The 22173-nt window shown below is 38.6% G+C and overlaps 1 protein-coding gene across 5 annotated transcripts in view; it reads left to right on the forward strand.

Moving 5' to 3' along the window:
* The window catches only part of NKAIN3 (sodium/potassium transporting ATPase interacting 3), a 351381-nt gene that overhangs the window by 303245 nt on the left and 25963 nt on the right, over window positions 1–22173 (forward strand). The gene's annotated exons all lie outside the window — the stretch shown is intronic.

Raw genomic sequence — 22173 nt, forward strand, 5'->3', positions numbered from 1 at the left:
AGAGATAATCATTAGTGGGACCTTTTTCTACAGGTAAGTCTTCAACAGGATGTCAAAATAAATATTTGCTACTCCTTTATACATGTGCCTTTCTTTTCAAGATTTGAAGTCTCAGCCAGATTTCTTCAGCAAGGCAGGGAAAATCAAAAGCACAGCTTCCCATGTTAGAAGTGCATTATTCCTGGCTACAGTTTCAGTGTTTTAACATCCTGTTACCTTCTGTCTGAATTCAGTGCACTCAAGCATCCTCTTGATGTTCAAATCTGCTACTGCCTCCTATTCAGATATCTTCATCAATCTCTTCATGATTAATCCTAAGGTTTTATTTTTTTCAGAAGATCCAGGCTGTTCAAAGCCCATCCGTGTGTTAAAAGTCTGATTAAACTTTCAGTATAGCTGACAGGTCTAGCTGTGGGGATTCCAGATTAACCATCTGGAATCATTTGATCTTAAACAGTATTAAAATAATGTTTTAATAGACCCATGTTTGAATGCTACCATGTTTATAATCCAATAAACGCTATCTCAGTATCAGCTTTTACTCACTGAGGAAATGACTTCTCTCTCAGCTGCTTCAGCTGCAATACCTACTCAGTTTTTTTAGAGTTTTTGCAAATTTGTCTTATCAGGCTTAGTTATTCACTCTATACAATAACGTGCCATATTTTTATTGAGCACTTGCTTAAAATACACTATAAAAGTAACAGTTCAAACAATTATTATAGGGCCTTGTAAACACTCTACGGAGTTCTCGTAGGAATAGAAAAGATTTTCTGTACCATATAAAAAAAAATTTCTACGATCACCTGCTCTTCTGTTAACAAATCAGTCCCTAGGGCAGCCCAGTTGAGTTGGGCTGAAATCAGCTGTCCTCCCCTAAGGAACCCAGCAGTCTCGGATGTGCCTTTCCTAAGGGCTGTTGACCTGATCTACTGCTAGAGCAAGATGTCTTTTTAAAGTAGAGAAATTGACTTTTGTAAGGGCTTTTCTTTGAATTTAGCTGAGCTTTGACTTCAGGATGCTTTAGGTCAGGAGTGTCAAACTCATTTTCATCAGGGGTTCCATCAGCCTCATGGTTGCCTTCAAAGGGCTGATTGTAATTTTAGGACTGGATGAATACTGTATACAGTAAATACATTCAGCCCTTTGAAGGCAACCACGAGGCTGATGTGGCCCCCAGTGAAAACGAGTTGGACACCCCTGCTTTAGGTATATAAATCCTAATACCCAAGTTCCCTCTTGCTCTGACTACAAGTTACCTTCGTGGGAGCTGAGAACAGAAAACAGCAAAGCACTGTTGCAGAGGGTGTTCTTGAGCTCTGCAGCTGGAGACACTAACCGTGACATCCGAAGTGTGCAATCTATACGCAATACGAATAAATAACTTTCCAGTACATCCTCCTTTGAAGAGCTGCACTGGCATTAGAAAGCACAGTTAGTCTGAAATCCTTGCTAAGCTGCAGATTATACAGAGCTATTTCCATAGCCCTTTGTGGAATCAGCTGGCCTCCTGCAAGCAAGCAACGGGAAAAGATAAGGAAGGATTTTTCTCTGGTTTAGCCAGCCCTTTTTCCCACACAGCCCCTAGTTCACTTTTAATATCTCTTCTTCTTTCCCCTTAACTCTCCTCTCTGTCAATTTGCATCATGCACTGCACCAACCAGAATTCTTTATTGATGAATCTGACTCTGTAAAGCACTTTATCTGGACAAAGGATACATTGTACTGATAAGATTATCTTGAAAATATGGAAATGAGTGGTAAAATTTTCTGACAGTAACTTGGTACCTTAAATGATGTTCACATACATTAACTCTTTCTGTGAAGTAATTGTCTTCCAAAAGTAGGAATTCTGCTATACTGGGGATTAGTTTTTATATACCATTATTTAACAATTGCTTTTCTGAACAACTCATCTAAGAAAGTTTCAGATGAAGCAAACATTTTTAGAAAGTATTTGGGAGATATATAATGCTACAATTAACAGTAAAAGAAACTAGAAATGCCAGTCAAAATGCCTCATTTCCCAGGGTTCTGTACAGACAAATTATGAGATTGTTCCAACCTGTATTATTCAGCTTCTGTAATGCAGACAGAACACAGCATAGGTACAAAACAGATAGGATAGACATATATTGAAAATATAAAATAAATAAATGAACAAAATGCAGTAAGGAAATAACATTTACTACTGTTTACTGCAAAAATTACAGCTTCCTTTTCTGACAAAAAGATATAATGATAGTTATTTTGCCAGTATAGCCTCTTGATCTGTCTTAGAAACCTGAGATGGATACAGCTTTCAGGAACCGTTGTGTTGAAATGTTGCAATCATATAATATTTTCATTCTGTATAATACTACTTCATTTTCAGTATAATAATCACTCATGTTTATATACTACATTTTAGTCAACTAAATCTTAATAAAGCTGTGCAAACCCTATTGATAAAAGTTTTCACAGTAAGAACTACCATTCTGTAGCATTTGGCAGAATTGTGCAGCTGAGAAAGAGACATATTAGCAAGAAACTGTCCAACCTACATTTTAATTGTCACTTCCCCACTTGCTGCAGCTCTGGTTGCTGTTATTCAGCAACTTCTCTGCTCTCTAAAAGGCAGGTGGGCTGTATCTTGACATAGTCTAAGGAGCGGCAGCTGGAAGGCTGGCAGAGTGCTCTCTGATTCCTAAAATTATATTAGATGTGTATGTGTAGGCATCTATCCACATTCTGGATAGGTGTGGGCATCTGGACATCTGTCTGGCAATATCTCAAAAGTGCTTCCTAGAAAGAATTACAGAGTTATTCTCATGTACAGCCCGGGGTCCAGCAGTAACTTACATTTTGTTTAATGTTGAAGATGTTTACTATCTCATGGTGATGATTAGTTTAACCTATTGGGAAGGTAACATCCCATATTGACTGGTATCTCTTCACCATCAGAGAATAATACCCCACACACACCTTGTTTCTCTTTTCAGCTTTGGATAGATTTTCTGTGTGTCATGTTTCTTTCACAGTAATTGAATCTTGCCCACATAGTAGCCAGTACAAATCCTGAAGTGATCAGACTGCTTTGCATCTCATCTGCTCTTGTTATAGCTGTCAGACAAAGTTATGCCTCATCTAGATTCATAACAACTTTAATTATGTTTTTCATATATTGGCCTGAAAAAAGACAGTTCAACTGTCTTAAGATTTTCCCTTACAATGGGGACTCAACAAGAAGTATGAATCATTATTGACGCACTCAAAATAATCTGTCATGCTGCTTTAAAATACTAATGAGAAAACCCTTGAGTCTTTTGATATTAGTAGTTGTTTCATGTTGTAATTGAATTTGAAAAGATCTGTTAAGATTTTTATCCTCTGACAGTAACTTATTATTTCTAATAGAATAGTTTGATAAGTGGTCTAGCTGGCAGCAGTCTGAAGAAGCTCTTTGCACATAATCTTTCTGTGAACAATGTGAGCTAACAAGGCACTGTAAATGCAGTCTCCCAGATCCTGAAGTTTTAAGGGAGCAAGTAATCATAAGATTTCCACAGAAGTCATGTTTTCTAGAGGTATGATCACCCTTGCAATTCTCATCTGGACTTCTTCTAATTGATTCTCATCTTTGCTGAAGGGAAATCTCCAAGATATACACAGTATGTGCAACTGATGCCTTATTGGTGCTGCATGCTAAGGCACTCCTGATTCACCTGGAAATTCGGTTTTACATCTCAGTATGCTGTCACCTTGTCTTTTTACTGGTATGTTTACTTACCCACTAATAATTTGATTCCTTGTTTCAATAAGTTTATAGTAAATGAAATTAGAGATATAATTCTGTGGATCCTCTTTACCTTCTCATTTCCTGTCTTTGTGTAAAGAGAAAGGGACAGTCTTTCAGTTTCTGTTCTTTAGGCTCTCCTGTTTTAATCAAATTCTCACAAGTGTGTTCTAACATGCTTGAGATTGCTTTAGCCAGACTCCTGCATGTTTTGAGGTGAAATTGCCAGGGCTAGTTCATCTGAATTTCTTCAGATTCCTAATTTATGCAACCAACATATCCTTCCTTATTCTCACTTGAGTCCTTCATTAGTGTCAGTGGCATTATTTCACTGACCACAGTTAATCTTTCTACTGAAGAAGGAAATAAAGAGCAAAGACATTGCATTTTTCAGCTATCTCAAGGCCATGGTTCTGTATTCCTTCCCTTGAAGGCAATACCATTTAACATAACCAGACTTTTCCCCCAGCTGCTCAAACCCCTGCCACCAGTTGGCTGAAGGAGATGTTTGCTCGGCTGCAGTGGGCTCCCCAGCTGAAGGGTAACCTGCCCATGCTGGAAAATAATTACTGCTGCCACATGCACCTGTAGCCTCAGGGTCACATCACCAAGGACTGTGACAGCTTGTTGTTTGAGTTTGCTCTTTATTAGTAATGTGCCACTGAATACTTCTTATTATGCTTTTTTTATCTTTTTAGTTTTATCATGTGTCCTGACCTGAGTTCCTCTGTATACACTTCTGTTTCTATTTTATATTTGTCTCTAATAATCTGTATGCAGGTCATCCGAGAGATTATTATTGAGCCAAATCCATCACTTTCTATGCTTTTGCTTGGAAAACTTTGTAAGTGTTCAGTGGGTGTTCTTCCAGTCAGTCCAACTGCTTCCTTTAACTTCTATTTCTGATTGACATGTTTGCCCCTAGAAGCCACATTCCATCTTGGGTCACTGCAATCTGGTTCCTGAGTGTTCACTCTCCTCAGTCCACTGTTCTCCTCCTATATTAGTTATCTCTAGTGGCTCGGGGTTTCTGTAGTACAAGCTGTCTTCCCATTCAATGTTGTCTCTTATAAATGTTATCAGTTTTATTCATTATAACATAAAAAGGAAATTTAATCCCTTTTGCAGGACTTTCTGCATGAAAGTGAATAAAATCATATAGATTTTAAAGTTTTCTTAGTATCAGTTCTTACCTCTAAAGGAATATGGGGAATGCTTAATTTTTTTCTTTACAGTGATGCAAATTTTTAGAGAAACCGTATAGAAGACAAAATGACTGTTCTTAAAACAAGTAAAAATATTTATCTAAGAATATTATAAGTTTACAAAAAATAATAACAGTTATTAGGTTTACATTAAAGTTTTTTTAAAAAGTCGTCGGACATGTGTGTTTTAATTTTTTCACCAGTAAAGATGCACAAGCTATTTTTTCTGTCTTAAAGGAACTATATGAAAATTATTTCTATGTTTAGATGAGTTTGGGGAATTGTATTATACTCTTTAATTCACAGTTTGTTAGTTCTGAAATATCCTTGTACCTCTGGACACAGAGTCAGGTGCCTTGTAAATATCTTTTTTAACTGTGCTTGTGTTCATGATCCATGTTGCAATCTGAGAAGACAACTTATTCTATAAACTTCTTATGGATTTTGTTAAAACATTTAGCAAGCAAATCAGGGACTAAGCAAGCACATGATTATGATAATGTATTTCAATTCAGCTAATGGAAAGGATGGAATATATGATCAAAACAAAACTACAATTAAGATTGAGTCAACGAACCAGTGAGTTCAGTTTCTCACGTAATCCAGCTAATATGCTACCAGATAATCAGATTGAATGCACTGAAAATAATTATTTTTCTTATTTTGTGTCCATTTTCCTTCCTACTTGAGACCTTATCAGTGTTCAATAGAATTTAGCATTAAGCATGCAAAAAATGTAAGGAGTCACAGGTCACAATTTAGATACAAAGGTTTAGATACAATTTATGTATTGGTGCATTGACTATTGCACTTTGGATACTGGGTATTTCTCAGAACAAACACAAATGTTCCTTGGCTCTATCACAGTGAGGATAGTTTACCATTTCTCTCTTCAAAGTCATTCTTGCCAAATATTATTGGTTTATTGCTGTGTTTGTTTTTTCATGTAGTGACATAGAATCTTTCCCCAACTTAAAATAAATAAAGGTCAGGTTCAGCATAACACAGATTTTTGTTGATAATTATTTTACAGTATTTAATGTACATATAATTTAGAGATTATAAGTCTTTGTTGTTTAATGCTGAGAATATTTGGAAGTGTCATTTTGTAAGCACACACATTTTCCCATGTACACAGGTAAAGAATGAACCATATCCCTAAGAAAATACAGGGGAAAATTAAGGAAGAATTAGTTCTAGTGAAGCTTGAGTCACACAGTTGTGAATGTCTCTAAACAGGCGATAGGGGTTTACCTGATGAATATGAGATCTTTAGGTTTTAGGAAACTTACCAAACTCCTTTAACTAAATTCCCAGGTCATGTTTTTTTTCTGGAAAGCCTAAATGAAGAAAGAGGAGCATTGAATTTTGTAGGTCAGGTCAGAAAAGAAGATGTATAACAAAAGAACAATTTTCTTCTAAGTACTCTTCACTGGGAAACAGTTTTCTCAGGCCATTTTTCAAGACCAACTGGTTGGTATTCTGCATTATGAATACAGTTCAGTCCTCTCCCACTGGACAGACTTTTAGGCCTTTAGTCACAGAGGAAATTTGCTTCTGTGCACAGCTTTTAATTTCAATATATCTGCTAAACTGACCATGGATGAACCCATTCTCCTAAAATCTGAAAAATGCAATGACCTCATAGATATCGTTGGTACTTGGAAGACTGATGTAAGTTTGTGAGATAAGGTCACGAATATGAGTCCCATATGAGTCAGCTAAACAGTATTTTAGAAACGTAACAATTAATGTAACACATCCTTCCTTTCATTTAAGAGGGCTTTCTTTTCTCTGCAGTTGTTTCAGTTCTTAACTATTAATGACTTTTTTCCAGCAAAGATTGGCTGGGTAGTATGGCTTTTTTATTTTTTAAAGAGTTCAGAACCAAATCCGTAAAGTATTTTGATTTTTTTATAGCAAATTTACTCATAATTAAACCATAAAAGCTTTCATGACCCAATTCCAGTCATAGGCCATATTTCTCACAATGAATAAAGTTGCAAGGAAATCTTGAAACATGAACTGCTGAGTAATCCTGGAAATCTAGCATGTTTGCTGAGCATCATTCACATCTATCTTAATATTTTACGTGGAAGTATCTAACATTATATCTTCCCTCTCGTCCGGAATAGATAGCATACCAAACTGAATAATTTTCTATGAATTCCAAAACCTGAATGCAATCAAACTTTAATTAATGCATTTCAATTCAACAAATAATGGCTTAGAATGATAATATACACATTAAGCCTTGAGCTAACATTTTAATATCTTTCCCATTGTGAAAGTTAAACTTACATACTTCTAATTTTCCAGCTATGTGATTTACAGCTGAATTTAGCAAACGTAAATAGTAAGAAATTGACATGTTTAATGAAGCAAACATGAGTTCTTAACATCTCCTGGCAAAATTGCCTAGGACTTCCTGGGGCAAATCTGTTGTAGCTGAAATCTTCCTTTTCATAGCCTTCTATGAACATTATTTCCTTGAATGTGCCTAATCAGCTTTTGACCCATGTATTTGTTCCACCACTCCAGCATGTCCTGGGCATTTATTTCCATGGTTTCATTCTGGTTTGTGTGAAAATGGCCTTCCTTCAGTTTGTGATGAAAGGTAATGCCTTAGTCTGTGATCTGAGAAATTGGTTTGATTTTCCATTGTTCTTATATAATGAAAACTGGGATTAATTATTTTGTGTTCATCTTTTCAAAGTCATTCATTATTTCGTTTTTTTCTATAATTCTGTCATCAATTGTCTCCTTTCCAAGATTTGATTAATCTCTCCTTATTCTAAAGCCACCTCTTTTTACTATCTTTGACACCTTTATCTGTATTTGTTCTGATTCAACTACTTCCCTCCTGAGATGAGGAGAAAGAATTGTGCGTAGCACTGAGGATGCAGGACACAAGGGGTTTGTTCAGTGGCATAATGATGTATTCTACTTTCTATTGCCCTTCTACTGTCTGATTGTCCTTTCTGACTGCCACTGAGCACTGAGCTAATGTTTGTGATGAACTATTCACAAGTTTTCCAAGAGGTAGTGACAATTTTAGAGCCTATTACTGTATGTATGTATTTACGGTTGGTTTTCCTTATGTACATTACTTTGCATTTATTGACACTGAATTTCAGCTCTAATTTTATCACCCAGTCACGCAATGTCGTGAGATCCATGTACAATATTTCACAGTGGACTTTCATTTTGCATTGTCACCAACCTTGATTGAGTTCTTGATTGAGTCCTATTTCCCAGCCGTTCATGAATACTTGAACTGCATAGGTCTAAGCATGATTCTTTATAGGGCACTACAGTTAACTTTCCCCACTGTGAACACTGATCTACTCCTACGCCATTTCTATATCCTCATACTTTGGGGGTGCTGGTTGGTAGCAGTCAGCTACTGCAGTCAGCACTGTGTGCCCTGGTAGCCAAGATGGCAAACCACATCTGGGGGAGCATCAAACACAGCAGAACCAGCTGGTCAAAAGAGGTGATTATGCCACTGTGTTCAGCATTGGTGTGGCCTTGCCTCAAGTACTGTGTCCAGTCCTTGGCCCCACAATTTAAGAAGGGTGTGAAAGTCCTTGAATGCATCCAGAGGAGGGTAACAAAGATGGTGAAAGGGCTGGAAGGACTGTCCTATAAGGAGCAGCTGAGGACTTTGGGCTTGTCTTTTTTGGAGAAAAGGAGGCTGAGGGGTGACCTCATGACTCTCTACAGCTTCCTGAGGAGGGGATGTGGAGAAGGAGGTGCTGAGCCCTTCTCCCTGGTATCCCATGATAGGACGGATGGGAATGGTTCAAAGCTGCCCTGGGGAGGTTTAGACTAGACATTAAAAAGCATTTCTTTACCGAGAGGGTGGTCAAACACTGGCACAGGCTTGCTAGAGAGGTGGTCGATGCCCCAAGCCTGTCGGTGTTTAAGAGGTATTTGGACAGTGCCCATAACAAAATTCTGTAACTTTTGGTCAGCCCTTTGCACAGGCAGTTGGACTAGATGATCATTGTAGGTCACTTCCAACTGAAATAGTCTACTCCTATTCTATTCTATTCTATTCTATTCTATTCTATTCTATTCTATTCTATTCTATTCTATTCTATTCTATTCTATTCTATTCTGTAAGATTGAGAGATTAATCTTTTTTATTCCATGAGAGCATGTAATTTTTGAGAAGCTGTCATTAGGGATCCAATCAACAAATATTTGGAGGTTCAACTGCCCTGTAGGAATTGAACCCCTTGCCCCCGAAGGGCTTTAAGATGGGACAAGGCTTTCCCTTTCTATCTTCTTTCATTCTTCTCCATTTTGTCATGTTTGTCACTGTGCCCTCGTATTGAATAAGAACACTTTGTGTCAACGTGCTTATTACAGGAGCCAGACTGCTTCCCCTTTATTTTCTTCCAGATGGAAATTGGCTTTTGTAAAAGTTAACATTTCAAAGAACTGTGGGAGTCATCAATAAAATAGACCTACCCAAGTTTCCTTTAAATGAGCTAGCTCAACTGCTCACAATATAAGAGAATTGTAACAGCAGGGGAAAGGGTGCCATGAAGTTTAATCTGCCAGGTATTTATTCAGCTAGTCTGGGCAGCACTGCATGGTTTAGTAGGCTTGAATTTATTCGTACCTGCAAGGAAGCAAAGGAAGAGGGTTTGAGCAAACAACCAGTCCAATGGAAGCAGTGGAACCCTAGAAACATACTCCAGATGTCCAAAGCTGCCTGTTTTGGTGATGCCTTCAGCCTCCCTCGTGGATATTAAGTTTTCTTCCAAGGACTAAGGATGTACTCCTGAGGACCTGGTGTCCTCCATGTACAAGGGGGAGATTTCTTGACAAAGATCTGTCCAAGCTCTGGATAGAAGGAGAAGGAAGAGAAGTAGGCTAGCGTTTCCTCTGTGTGACTTCCCCTCGTTCTGGCTGTGTAATTTGGAGTGTGCATTTATGTCAGAACAAGACGCAAATAAGCACCCTCATGTATTTCCTAGATTTCTTTAAATCTGAGCTTGTTTTCTGGAAAGAAATGTTATGTGCTGTAGCCAAAAGCTCAGTCTAGGTGAGCTGGAGTCAAGGACTCCAAAGACACAATTCCAGTTAATATCTGTCTCTGGTGAAGACATATTCTCAGTGCAGCAAATTCTGCTTTGGTTTCTTTTGCAATTGCTTTTACCAGGTGCAGACTCTCTTGCTGCATTTGCATTTCTTTGTAGTGGTAGCCTCAAAGTAGGAGTTAGGGCCAAATCTGCCTCCTGTTTGCTAAAACATCCTGATAGTTGGCTCTGGGACAATACATTTGCTGCCACTTATGCAACCCAGCATATGGAGGCACGCTCACCAGCCATGTAGGGATGGTTTATGCTGTTTTTGTGCTGATGGCGGCTTCCTAGAATGGCTTCAGTGTTGCTTGTGTATTTGCACACTGCCTGATAACAGACTGAGCTTAGCCTCCTTGGAAAGAAATATTGATTTTGGATGAACCCTTGACTTCCAGCTGCAGAATCAGACCCATGTGAAGGTAAATGGAACAGTGCAATACAGTGGCAAGTGTAAGCTCTTAGTAAGAAACAGGAGTAAATAGGATACAAAGCCACAGCATACGGGGACTATATAACACAAGCAAATAAACTGTGCCTGGGACAGGTGGTATAAGAGATCACACTACTCAGATATGACTGGAGAAGCAGCTTCTGAAATTCATTAGGCACTGATAGAAAGTAAAGCTTCGTTGCAATGCTTCATAGCTTTCCTGCCCAGTGGGAATCCAACACAAAAGCCTTTTAGCACACAGTTTAACTGGAAATACCTGAGCAAACTGATAACATTGCTGCTTTTATGATAGTCTTGTTTCTCACATATCACAGCAGGCCACTCCACAAAGCATTGTAAGTGGGGGGATGTGTGCATCTCTGTGTGTTTGTGTGTGTATGTAGCTCCATCTGCACATTCAGGTAGCAGCTTGAAGGAATTAAACAATATTATCCATAGTAAGAAGAACTTCAGTAGGAAGGATATCCATAAAAGAAAACCAACTATCAAACAAGAGTTATTGTGGAGTTCTTTGTGTTGCACAGTTTTAGACATCACAGCTGAGTGAAGAGGCTGCTATGTTACCTGCCAAACACATAAATCCAGCCATGTTTCTGATTATAGTATTGTTTCTCCCAAAGAAAAAAAAAACAGCTTAACTGTGGCTCAAAATTGAGTCATTTGTTCTGTGCTTTAAATATGGTGGATTCACACACAAGTGAAAGCACACATGTAAAATGCTAAATATCCTGTTAGATTAAAAGTGATTAGCAAAAACAAAGTGATGCTCAAGAAGGAGTTTCTTATCTTCACGTCTTCTATTTCTGATATATTCTTTTGTTGCTGTAGCATTTCAATGAATACACATGCAAAAAAAAAGGCAAAACAATATCAGTGTGGGGGACATAGAAGTGATTTGCTTTGTTTTTCTTTTTCAGAATGAAAAGCCATCATTTGTTTGCCTGTTCTCTCTTTTCTTACCTTCTTAAAGATGGAGGTAAACTTTCTTGGCCTCTAAGGAAGAAAAGATTTTAAGAATTTCCAGTATATATTTATACATCCCCCAAAAAATCAAAATTATTATTTGTGATTTTCCTCATCTGTATTCAAAAAAGTATTAATAGAAAAGGAAAACTGAACTGTTCATTGTCCAAAAAATAATTTGGAATTGAGATCCACAGAGAGAAATACTGTGTGCTGCTTTTTCAGCTCCTCCTGCAGACTAGCTTGTAAGAAAAGCTTTCAATCTCTGCTCATCCATGCTGCCTTATAAGAATTTCTACACTCTTGTGAATTTTAACCAGCTCTTGGTTATTATTCAAACCTTTTTTTCCCTGTGATTTAATCAGTGCTGGGTCTAAGCTGATGCATGTCTTTCAGGCTTTGCAGCTTACTTCTGAGGTGCATTTCTGCACCTCATTCTGAAAATCCTCTCTGGTGGTTCTACTAGGGGAGCTAATATGAGCAGCTTGGTGTGGGTAGAGATTAAATCTTACTTTGCAGTTCATTAGATCATATAACATTTCCTATCATGAGTTAATGTAACAGCTTTAGGTTTTATCTGTGAATTGCTTTTTGTTGTTCTATTTTTCCCCAAGGTATGCTCTGAAATAATTGCTGTTAGTGAAAGCTTTTTCTTTTTCCCCCACACTATTTTCAAGGCATGTTTATGGATTAACAGGAGCTAGAATAATAATATGTCCAGTCTTAGCTATTATTACCTAGGTAGTTAAGAAGTGTCTAAAAAGGATGCTAGACAATAGTGAGGATTAGACTGTAGTAATTCCATTCTTACACTCACTGTCACCCCACTGAAATCTTGAACCAGTTTTTATTTCTGTGCCACAGTGTGTCTGTGTTTAAATGGGTACTGCATCATGGTGATGTAATAGTTTCATGGATGTGTTATTTACATGGTGCATGAAGAAAAATAAATGATTCAATAGAAAATAAGTAATTCTTACAGAGTGTAATGCATTGTTGGAATTAAAATGTATTCTCTGTGTCTATTGCCACAAATAAGTGGAAATAATACTCTCACTATGTGCCTTCTGATCTAATATGAATGGAAAAAACATCTTTTGGCATTCTATAAACAAAGGACATCTTTCATAATTGCACTATTAGCAGTGGAAGAATTTTAAAAGCAATATTAGCATAAGAAATGGCCAAGATTTGCAATATGCTGCTATTCTGAAAGGAGTTTATTTTGGTACGTCCTATGGGCATAATTGTTTTCCCTGGAATTCAGAAACCTTCCCAAGTAATTTGTCAAATGCCAATGATTTACAATGGCTCTAGTCACCAGCAGACATTTCTTTCTTTCTTTCTTTCTTTCTTTCTTTCTTTCTTTCTTTCTTTCTCTTTCTTTCTTTCTTTCTTCCTTCCTTTCTTTCTTTCTTCCTTTCCCTTCCTTCCTTCCTTCCTTCCTTCCTCTCCTTCTTCCTCTTTCTCCCTTTTTCTTTCTCTTTCTCCCTTTTTCTTTCTCTTTTTCTCTTTTTCTCTTTTTCTCTTTTCTTTCTCTTTTCTTTCTCTTTCTCTTTTCTTTTCCTCTCCTCTCCTCTCCTCTCCTCTCCTCTCCTCTCCTCTCCTCTCCTCTCCTCTCCTCTCCTCCTCCTCTCCTCTCCTCTCCTCTCCTCTCCTCTCCTCTCCTCTCCTCTCCTCTCCTCTCCTCTCCTCTCCTCTCCTCTCCTCTCCTCTCCTCTCCTCTCCTCTCCTCTCCTCTCCTCTCCTCTCCTCTCCTCTCCTCTCCTCTCCTCTCCTCTCCTCTCCTCTCCTCTCCTCTCCTCTCCTCTCCTCTCCTCTCCTCTCCTCTCCTCTCCTCTCCTCTCCTCTCCTCTCCTCTCCTCTCCTCTCCTCTCCTCTCCTCTCCTCTCCTCTCCTCTCCTCTCCTCTCCTCTCCTCTCCTCTCCTCTCCTCTCCTCTCCTCTCCTCTCCTCTCCTCTCCTCTCCTCTCCTCTCCTCTCCCTCCCCTCCCCTCCCCTCCCCTCCCCTCCCCTCCCCTCCCCTCCCCTCCCCTCCCCTCCCCTCCCCTCCCCTCCCCTCCCCTCCCCTCTCCTCCCCTCCCCTCCCCTCCCCTCCCCTCCCCTCTCCTCTCTTCATTACCAGCTTCCAAAATGATACGTGCAACTTAGTGGAAGTGAAGTCATTACCTGAAGGATACTTTGAATAAACACTTCAGGTTACAAAACACAATCAAACCTCAGTTTATCTGCCTTATCAAAAGATGTGAAATGTTGTGTCACCTGCAGGTAATTCTGAAATTAGTCTTAACACATTACAGTAACAAGCTACAAGCAAATTAAAATAGTTATTTAGAAAATATAGAAATAAATAACACAAAGTCAGGTTTACAGAAATGAGAGAAGGCTGTCTTTCTGTTCAACAGACAAGCTAATTACTCAGTAACCTAAATATGAGAGCTTTAACCCTGTTCTTAGGAGAACTTTTATTTTCTTTGCACACCAGAGGAAAACTGGATTTAGAGAAAGTCTTGTGTATTTATCCAGCCCTTTTCTGGTGATTTTGTTAGAATCTCTTCAGATGTGGATCTCCCTTCTCCCATCTTACCACCTCATCCCCTTCCCTTTCCATTCTTTTATTCTTTAACTTTCAAGGTTTGAGGTTGGCTCTGTTTTACACTAATGATTTTCACTGCATTCATTTAAATAATTTACAAGCAATTTACTAGCCAGTCATGTTTAAACACTGTGTTCAGTGGGTTTACATATTGAGAATTTTATTTTATTCAAAATATAAAGCTTAGATGTCTATCACATTATATACAGCAAAATAAATAGGATTAATGCTTGGTGCTCGTTTCTTTCTCTTATGTGGGTGAAGGACAAAGGTTCCCAAATCCCTTCTGTGGACATAACTGATCTGGAGCATGAGTACCTAGTCTGTGACGGATGCTCTGACATCCTTATCATTGGGATACCAGAGTATCTAGATGGAATTCTGTGACCTACAGAATTATACAGGAGTCTGGATTAAACAGTTTGTTCCAAATCCTCCAACGTTCTCTTCTCAGAACATATGGTGTATTTCTAAAGTTCCTGCAACAAAACCATAGCAGAGAGAATAAGCCATAACTAAGCTAAAGACTTGTAAGATGAAGAGAAGGAAAGAAAACACACAATGTTGTCATTTTTTTCCTCAACCCTAACCAAGCTGGCAAAACCTTGGCTGTATAATGTGCCATTTCTCTCCCTTAACTGGTAAAATCCTTTTGGGCATGAGGGCAATAGGGATGGTTATATGTTTATGCTGTTGGAGAAATACATTCCCAGACCAAGTGCAGGTTGGAATGGTTCTCATCTTGGCCTGGGAAAATTAGATTGTCAAATACAGTTTTTAATTTGAAGACAAAGGGACACTGTGGAGGATTTGAGAAGAGCAGATACAAGGCACAACTTCAAAAAGCACAGTAGCTAACAGGTATAGTCTTTTCCAGCACGCCACTCTTCTCTCTCAGTGCTAGGTAGGTGGTATTCAAGAGGAATTATCTCCTGCAGTATTAGCCAACAGCAACCTCTATGTATTAATATTTTAAGAGTAGACATTTATTTTATTATCTCTGCTCACTTGTTTCTCCCTGATCGATATAACACAAAAGTACCCGTAAGCTCCTCTCACCCATTTTTAGAGTCCTTAACACATTTTAAGGCCTATCAGAGTTGTGGCCTCTGGGACCTCTTCACTGCAGCTGGAAATGGTAAAGCACAACCAGACTGGCTCTAGGTGTGCTGCTGAAATTGGTAGACAATGTCCCTAAAGCCTGAATTTTATTTAAGTGAAATCCAGTAGATTTTAGGAAGATGTGAGGGAAAAAAAAAAGGTAGAAAACATAATGTACTTAGAAGTCGCTGCTACCGTATCCTGCTATGTTTTCTGCATTTCTTCAGTTGTTTGTCTTCTTTTATGTTTTTAGATTTCTAAGTACTCTAAGGTTGGGACTACTACTGCTACCACCATAAAATATTGTGCATTTCATCATTTAGTTCTAGAAAATGAGAACATACCTTTGAGAAAGTCTTTCCTATAATTCAAACATTTCATTCAGTTTTGAAATGGTGTATAATTATATAGATATAGAATGTATGTATACATATATACAATAATGTATATAATCAAGCAGTTATAGTGCATAATTATATACAGTAATATAATTGGATAACTATATACAATAGTATATAGTATATAATCGTGCAGTCATAGTGATTGGTTATTGTTATACTGCAACTATATACTGCTGTTACTCTTGATCCTGTTTCCCTTTCTCCAGATTGCATTTTTGGCTATCTGTTGTCACTTTCTTGAAATACATGGAGTTATAATTTTATTGTGCATTATAATCGTAGTCGTATTTCTGTTTTGCTGACTCACGTATACACACAGTTCCTGGATAGTATCCTATATCTTTTATGTATCTCCCATTCTGATTTACTTCAGTGCTTTACCAGTCTTTACAGGAATAAAAGGGCTTTACAGTCCATTTTTCAGAGTGCTAAAAATTGTAGTGGCAAGTAGGTTGCTAAGAAGATAAACTACTCATTTTCTGCTCTTTCCTCAGAATTTGTTGGCTCTCTTTGAAATACTAGTCAAGAGATAGCAATAGTCAGTATGTTTGGTAATCAAATGCTTTTTTTACCTTCTTACTGCAGTAAATTCACTCTTGCAATGCAGTTTCCATTTATAAGTTAAATATAAAGATGCTTTGTCAAGGTTTGTATCCTGCACCATTTTATACATAAACATTTGGTTTTACAAGTGTCTTCTTCTTTTGTACTGCTGAAATTATGGTGGGAAATTTAGCAATAGTGAAATATCTTCTAGAAAACAGGAATTGTGTTTGTCAAGTAACACAGAAATAGATGGGAAATATTGTGTTTCAACTGCCATCAGCAAAAAAAAAGCCAAGAAAAAATTATATTCAGCGAGATGACAATCTGTGTGGATTGGGTGTGTACAAGGAAAGATGTGAAGCACAGTTCTCTTATCTTTTTGATTGGAGGAATCTTCCAAATCTAGTTTACCTCTAATGTCACATACATCCTCTGGGAGCTAGGACTACTGAACATTTATTAGCTTATTTAGATGGTCCTATGTTGTTGTAATGCGATCTCTACAAAACTCTGTGTGGCAGCTTAACAGTGATAGGTGTCATATCGTACACCTGATCTTGAAGATTAACCTGATAGCCTAATGCACTGCTTCATTTAATCTTAAATACGTGGTATACACTCACATATCCCCTTGAACCAGAGGGACTGCTGTATGTGAAGCAGACAGATAGGAAAGTAATCACATACTGTGAGAGTGGATTTAACGGCCACAGCTGATGACGACAAAGCCAAGTAGAAAGCTTCCAATCAAAATTAGCTAAATCATCAATTTTAATAAAAAGTATTTCAGTCTACAGACAATAGCCTTGATTTAAATAATCACTTCTAAGTTTATTTTGCATTTGTCCTAGTTTTCCTAAGGAAAGGTTAATCCACATTAACTGGTAACTATTAAAATACATTAATTTGCAAGTAAATATACATTTTACACTCAGTTTGATTCTTTTTAATAGAGTGTATTATAGGCATACTCATTTATTAAAGCAATTATATGGCACAGCATATATTTGCTCAGATGATTAGGTTTTTAATTTCTTGCATGTTTTCATAGTTTCTTACAGTTTAATGATGGACAATTATATAATCTAATTTCACTTCTATTAAACTAGACATTTATATTTCATGCAGATGTCCATAGCTTAAGCCTAGAGATTTTAGCTAGCCTAAAGCATATAGGTCCTCTGGAGACTATACTGCCCAGGAGTCAGATAGAGACTACTACTTCATTTCTACCTAAGACTATTAGCAAAAAATTAATTATCCAAAAGCATTGATAATAGCATCATATAAATGTACCCATGTTCCACTAATAAGAAATCCCTTTGTGCACTCCGCACTGAAGTCTCTGCCAGCTTAGCCCAGGTGACAATTGTTTCCCACACCCTGAACCTGCTCATCACTATAATTTGTAGAATGTGAGCAACATTTACCAGCTAGTCATTGAAGAAATAAGGTTTTTGGTATGAAAATACTGATGTTTCTGAAAATACTAGATGGCTGTATCCAAAGAGTTATGGCTCCAAATGGAAACCAGTAACAAGTGATGTCCCTCAGAGGTCCATACTGGGACCAGTACTGTTTAATGTCTTCATTAGTGACACAGCAGGATCTCATGCACCCTCAGCAAGTTTGCTGATGACACCAAGCTGAGTGGGCCAGTTGATACACTGGAGGGAAGAGATGCCACCCAGAGGGACCTTGGCAGGATCAAGGAATAGGCCTGTGCAAGCCTCATGGAGTTCAACAAGGCCAAGTGCAACGTCCTGCACCTGGCTTTGGCCAACCCCCAGTGTAATCACAGGCTCTGGGATATCAGAGCAACACTGCTGAGAAGGACTTGGGAATCCTGATGTATGAAAAACTAAACATGACATGCACCTGCAGCCCAAAAAGCCAACCATACCCTGGACTGCATCACAAGATGTGTGGCCAACAGGTTGAGGGAAGTGATTCTGGCCCTTTACTCCTCTGTCATGAGATCCCCACCTGCAGTACTGTGTCCAGCTCTGAGGTTCCCAGAACAACAAAAATATGTATCTGTCTGAGCAGGTCCAGGGGAGGGCCATGAGAATTAGAGGGCTAAAATAATTTGGGTTATTTAGTGCCAGGGAGACATTGTTGTCGCCTTTCAATAAACAAAGGGGGCTTATAAGAAAGATGGAGAGAGGCTTTTTACCATGGTCTGAAGTGAGAGGACAAGGGGCACTGGTTTTAAAATGAAAGAGGGTAGATTTAGACTGGACCTGAGTAAGAAATATTTTACTATGAGACTCATGAGATACTGAAACGGGTTGTCCAGAGCAGTTGTGGATGCCTCATCCCTGGAAGTGTTAAAAGTTAGGTTGGTGGGGGCTTTGAGCAACCTGATGTAGACGTTCCTGCCCACAACAGAGGGGTTTTACCAGATTGTCTGTACAGGTCCCTTCCATCAGAACCATTCTGTGATTCCACGAAATATCTGAGTATTTGATCTATTGCTTATTGTCTCTAGCGCAAGATGTGTACCCTAACAACTGTGTAGCTGTATGAAAGCAAGGGACAACAGCCTGTTTCCACAGTTTCCCACTTGATTTTCTGCAGAATAGCACTGGCAAGTGTTTTCTGAGACAGTTTACTAGAGAGTTACTGAGATAGCTTATGAGACAGGCAAGACAGGCAGCCCCCTGTACAGTGCAGAGATCCCAGAGGTTTTCCATGCCTTGAAACTCAACATTGTCAAGACAAGCCTGCCTTGGTATCTAAATTGCTCTCTGGATCAAGACAGAGGTTCCTACTTACATGTGTTAGTGACCTTTGATGCTTTAGATATCCTGTTCCAACCACTTCATTGGTCTCTTTGAATGATTACTGAAACCCAGGATGAGCAAGTTAAGTATCTTCCTTCTCATTTGCATCACATTTTCTTTAGTTATCAGGGAACACACATTTAAATCTGTCACTTGGTGCCAGAGCAATAGCCAATGCTTCCACTATCCAGAAACCGGGCAGTACATACACATCAGTCAGCTCACTGCAAATTGGCAATTAATATGATGGCTAGATGGGTTCACATGAGCATAACATTATTAATTAAACAGCAGCTGGGTTAATCAAGATAGTAAAAGTAATTTGTTGGAATAAATATTTTATTAGTGTGTTCATCAATAAAGCAAAAGAAGAGGTTTTAATTAATTAATTTATAAAAATATTCACACTGTGATGGCTGTAACTCTGTTTAAGGATCCGGAAAGAGGTCTCATCTGTAGAAGGGTATATTCCCACTTTATCACTTCATGTTAATTGTACTGTAGATATCAATTACCCAACCGTAATTAATAGTGTGTTAGTTACAAGCCAAACATTGCTGTCCCACTCTGAACAGCACCACCTGACAATTGATGCTAAAGGGCTCTTTTTCCTCTTTGTTGCTTAATTCTTTCGGAAATGTGCATTCTGACTCTTAATTACAGAAAGATATTCTAGACCATGAAATTGAGAGAGGTTTAATGTGTGTTTTATTATTATTTTTCCTGGTATTAATCACTAGACAGGTGGAGGGAAATGGTATATTTTAAACAAGTATATGCCATAAACACAACAGGTGACAGTGATTTCTGACTGGGGAATATTTATCTACTAATGACGAGAAATATAAAGAAATATTAAGAAGCAGGGAGACGCTGCTGATTTTGCAATAAAGTCATAGATCAGACAATGTGTGTTTCAAACACTGAAGAGAGTGGGAAAATATTTACTTTGAGGAGAATATCTACTGAGAGAGCAAGGTGTAGCTGCTTGGACTGTTGAAACAATCAGGTTTGCCATGCCCCAAACTTTCTTGGAGGGAAGACCTCTTCGAGCATTTTTTCTTGTTACTTTTTCCTTTATGTTGGGTGGTTGATTACATATTAGAGTTCAAGTCTCTGTGTGCTTTATCCACCTGTCCGATAGCTTAGACATGTAAGAAATTTGCTGGAAGCCCTTAAAGGTAGATGTTTTACATAATATGCATCGATATGGAGTACACGTGTATATATCAAGAAGGAATCACATTCGTAAAAGTGAATTTAATTTAATACAGAATACCAATAATTAGGGACAAAAAGGAAAGACATACATGATTGGAAAATGGTAAATAATTCTGATTATTTGTTCTTCCTTTACAAACATTTCACCCAAAAGCTGTTCTACAGTTAATTTTTATCAAGTTCATTATTCAATCAGCAGTTTTACTCTTCAAAATATTTCAGTCATGTTTAGGGAAAAGAAATAAACCCAAGTGACTTACACAGACAAATTGCACAACACAAATGGTGAACAGGAAATGCGGTAGATAAACAGGTGACATTCCCTTATGAAAAATCACCTGGTTTTGTAACACAAGTCTGATGAGGAGCAGCTGAGGGAACTGGGGCTGTTCAACCTGGAGAAAAGAAGGCTGAGGGGAGACCTTATCGCTGTCTACAACTATCTAAAAGAAGGTTGTAGCATGGAGGGTGTTGGTCTTTTCTCTCAAGTGGCAAGTGTTAGGACAAGAGGAAATAGCCTCAAGTTGCACCAGGAGAGGTTTAGATTGAATATTAGGAAAAATTCTTCATGGAAAGGGTTGTTGGGCATTGGAACAGGCTGCCCAGGGAAGTGTTGGAGTCACCATCCCTGGAGGTGTTTAAAAGGCATTTAGACAAGGCTCTTAGGGACATGGTTTAGTGCTAGAGTTAGGTTAGATTATGGTTGGACTCTATGATCATGAGGGTCTCCTCCAACTGAAATAATTCTATGATTCTGGTATTTGTGTGATACTAATGCAGTATTTTTTTAATCGTAATGTTCAGGTGGCACAAGCAATATACCTCAAGTAAGACTGGGTGTTTTGATTCCTTGGAAGCCTTTATATCATATTGTTTCAGTAGTCATGGCTGAAAGATGTACTAAACGGAAGTTTAGGGAAAAAATGTGGTTAATCTGTCAAGGAGCCTGTAAGCCAGCCCTCATCCTGGAGGTGCAGGGCAGCAGAACCACAAGATCTCATTTTCCCTAAGTATCAGGAGGCTGGACCCCTCTTATCTGCCCACACAGTGTTCAGCAGGTACATGTGGGCTCATACAGAACCAGCCAGCCCACAGTGGCTCTGGGTCCCATCTAAGTGAGGCCCCATGATACCAAGCATAGTGGGCCTTGGTAGCTCAGCCACAGCTTGGTCTGAACTGTCTCCCACTAGCACCTCTGCCAGAGCTGGTTTGCATTTTTCTGGCTCAGAGCACCCATACAATGAATTGGTGTCTGCCTGATAGAAGCTGAGGCAATACCACCCCAGTAAATTGGACCCCAAAAAAGCCAAGGAAGCTGCCAATGCTGCAGTCTGCTCAGGGTGAGAGGAAAGTTGAATTAAATTCACTTTCCCGAAACACCAGCGAGGTGAATACCCTGGAGAGGAAGCTCCAGCAGGACAGTGCTGCAGCGCTGAGACTGCTCTCATTCACAATAACTCCGCTTTAGTGCACCGTAGCTTAATTCTCCATGGGGAAGATTAATCCCTTGGAGGAGGATTAAGCTACAGTGAACTAAGGCCACTTTATTTCTGAATGGGAAAGGCCACACAGGGATTTAATGTACTTTATCTTACGTGCATTGATTTCACAGCTTTAGTTAATTCATCTTAACTTCCCTGAATTCCCTTGTGTGGACAAGCTTTTTGTCTGCAGAGAAGCTCTTGGAGCTGCTTGTAAAGCTCATCATGCAGCCCAGCCAGAAAGCAGGTTGGAATCATTTCTGTGCTTCTGAAGGAGCTTATACCTGTCTAGATACTATTAAATTACCTCTTTCTCAGATAGTTGATCCATGACACACTTAGAAGAACAATTTTAATTAGATTTTTTTGAATACACCAGAGAAAAAGGAGTTTTCTTAAAACTAATCTCTGGTTTATTTTAGAAATCTCCCATGAAGAGCCTTTTCAAGGCTTTCAGATAGTACAAGTTGTGTACAGCTACACAAACAATATTTTCTCAAGCGTGGACATGTCTAGGCAGTGAAGTTTTCTTGCCCAGTCGGATTTTCT

Source organism: Columba livia, chromosome 2 (assembly GCF_036013475.1).
Source record: "Columba livia isolate bColLiv1 breed racing homer chromosome 2, bColLiv1.pat.W.v2, whole genome shotgun sequence".
Classification (NCBI taxonomy): domain Eukaryota; kingdom Metazoa; phylum Chordata; class Aves; order Columbiformes; family Columbidae; genus Columba; species Columba livia.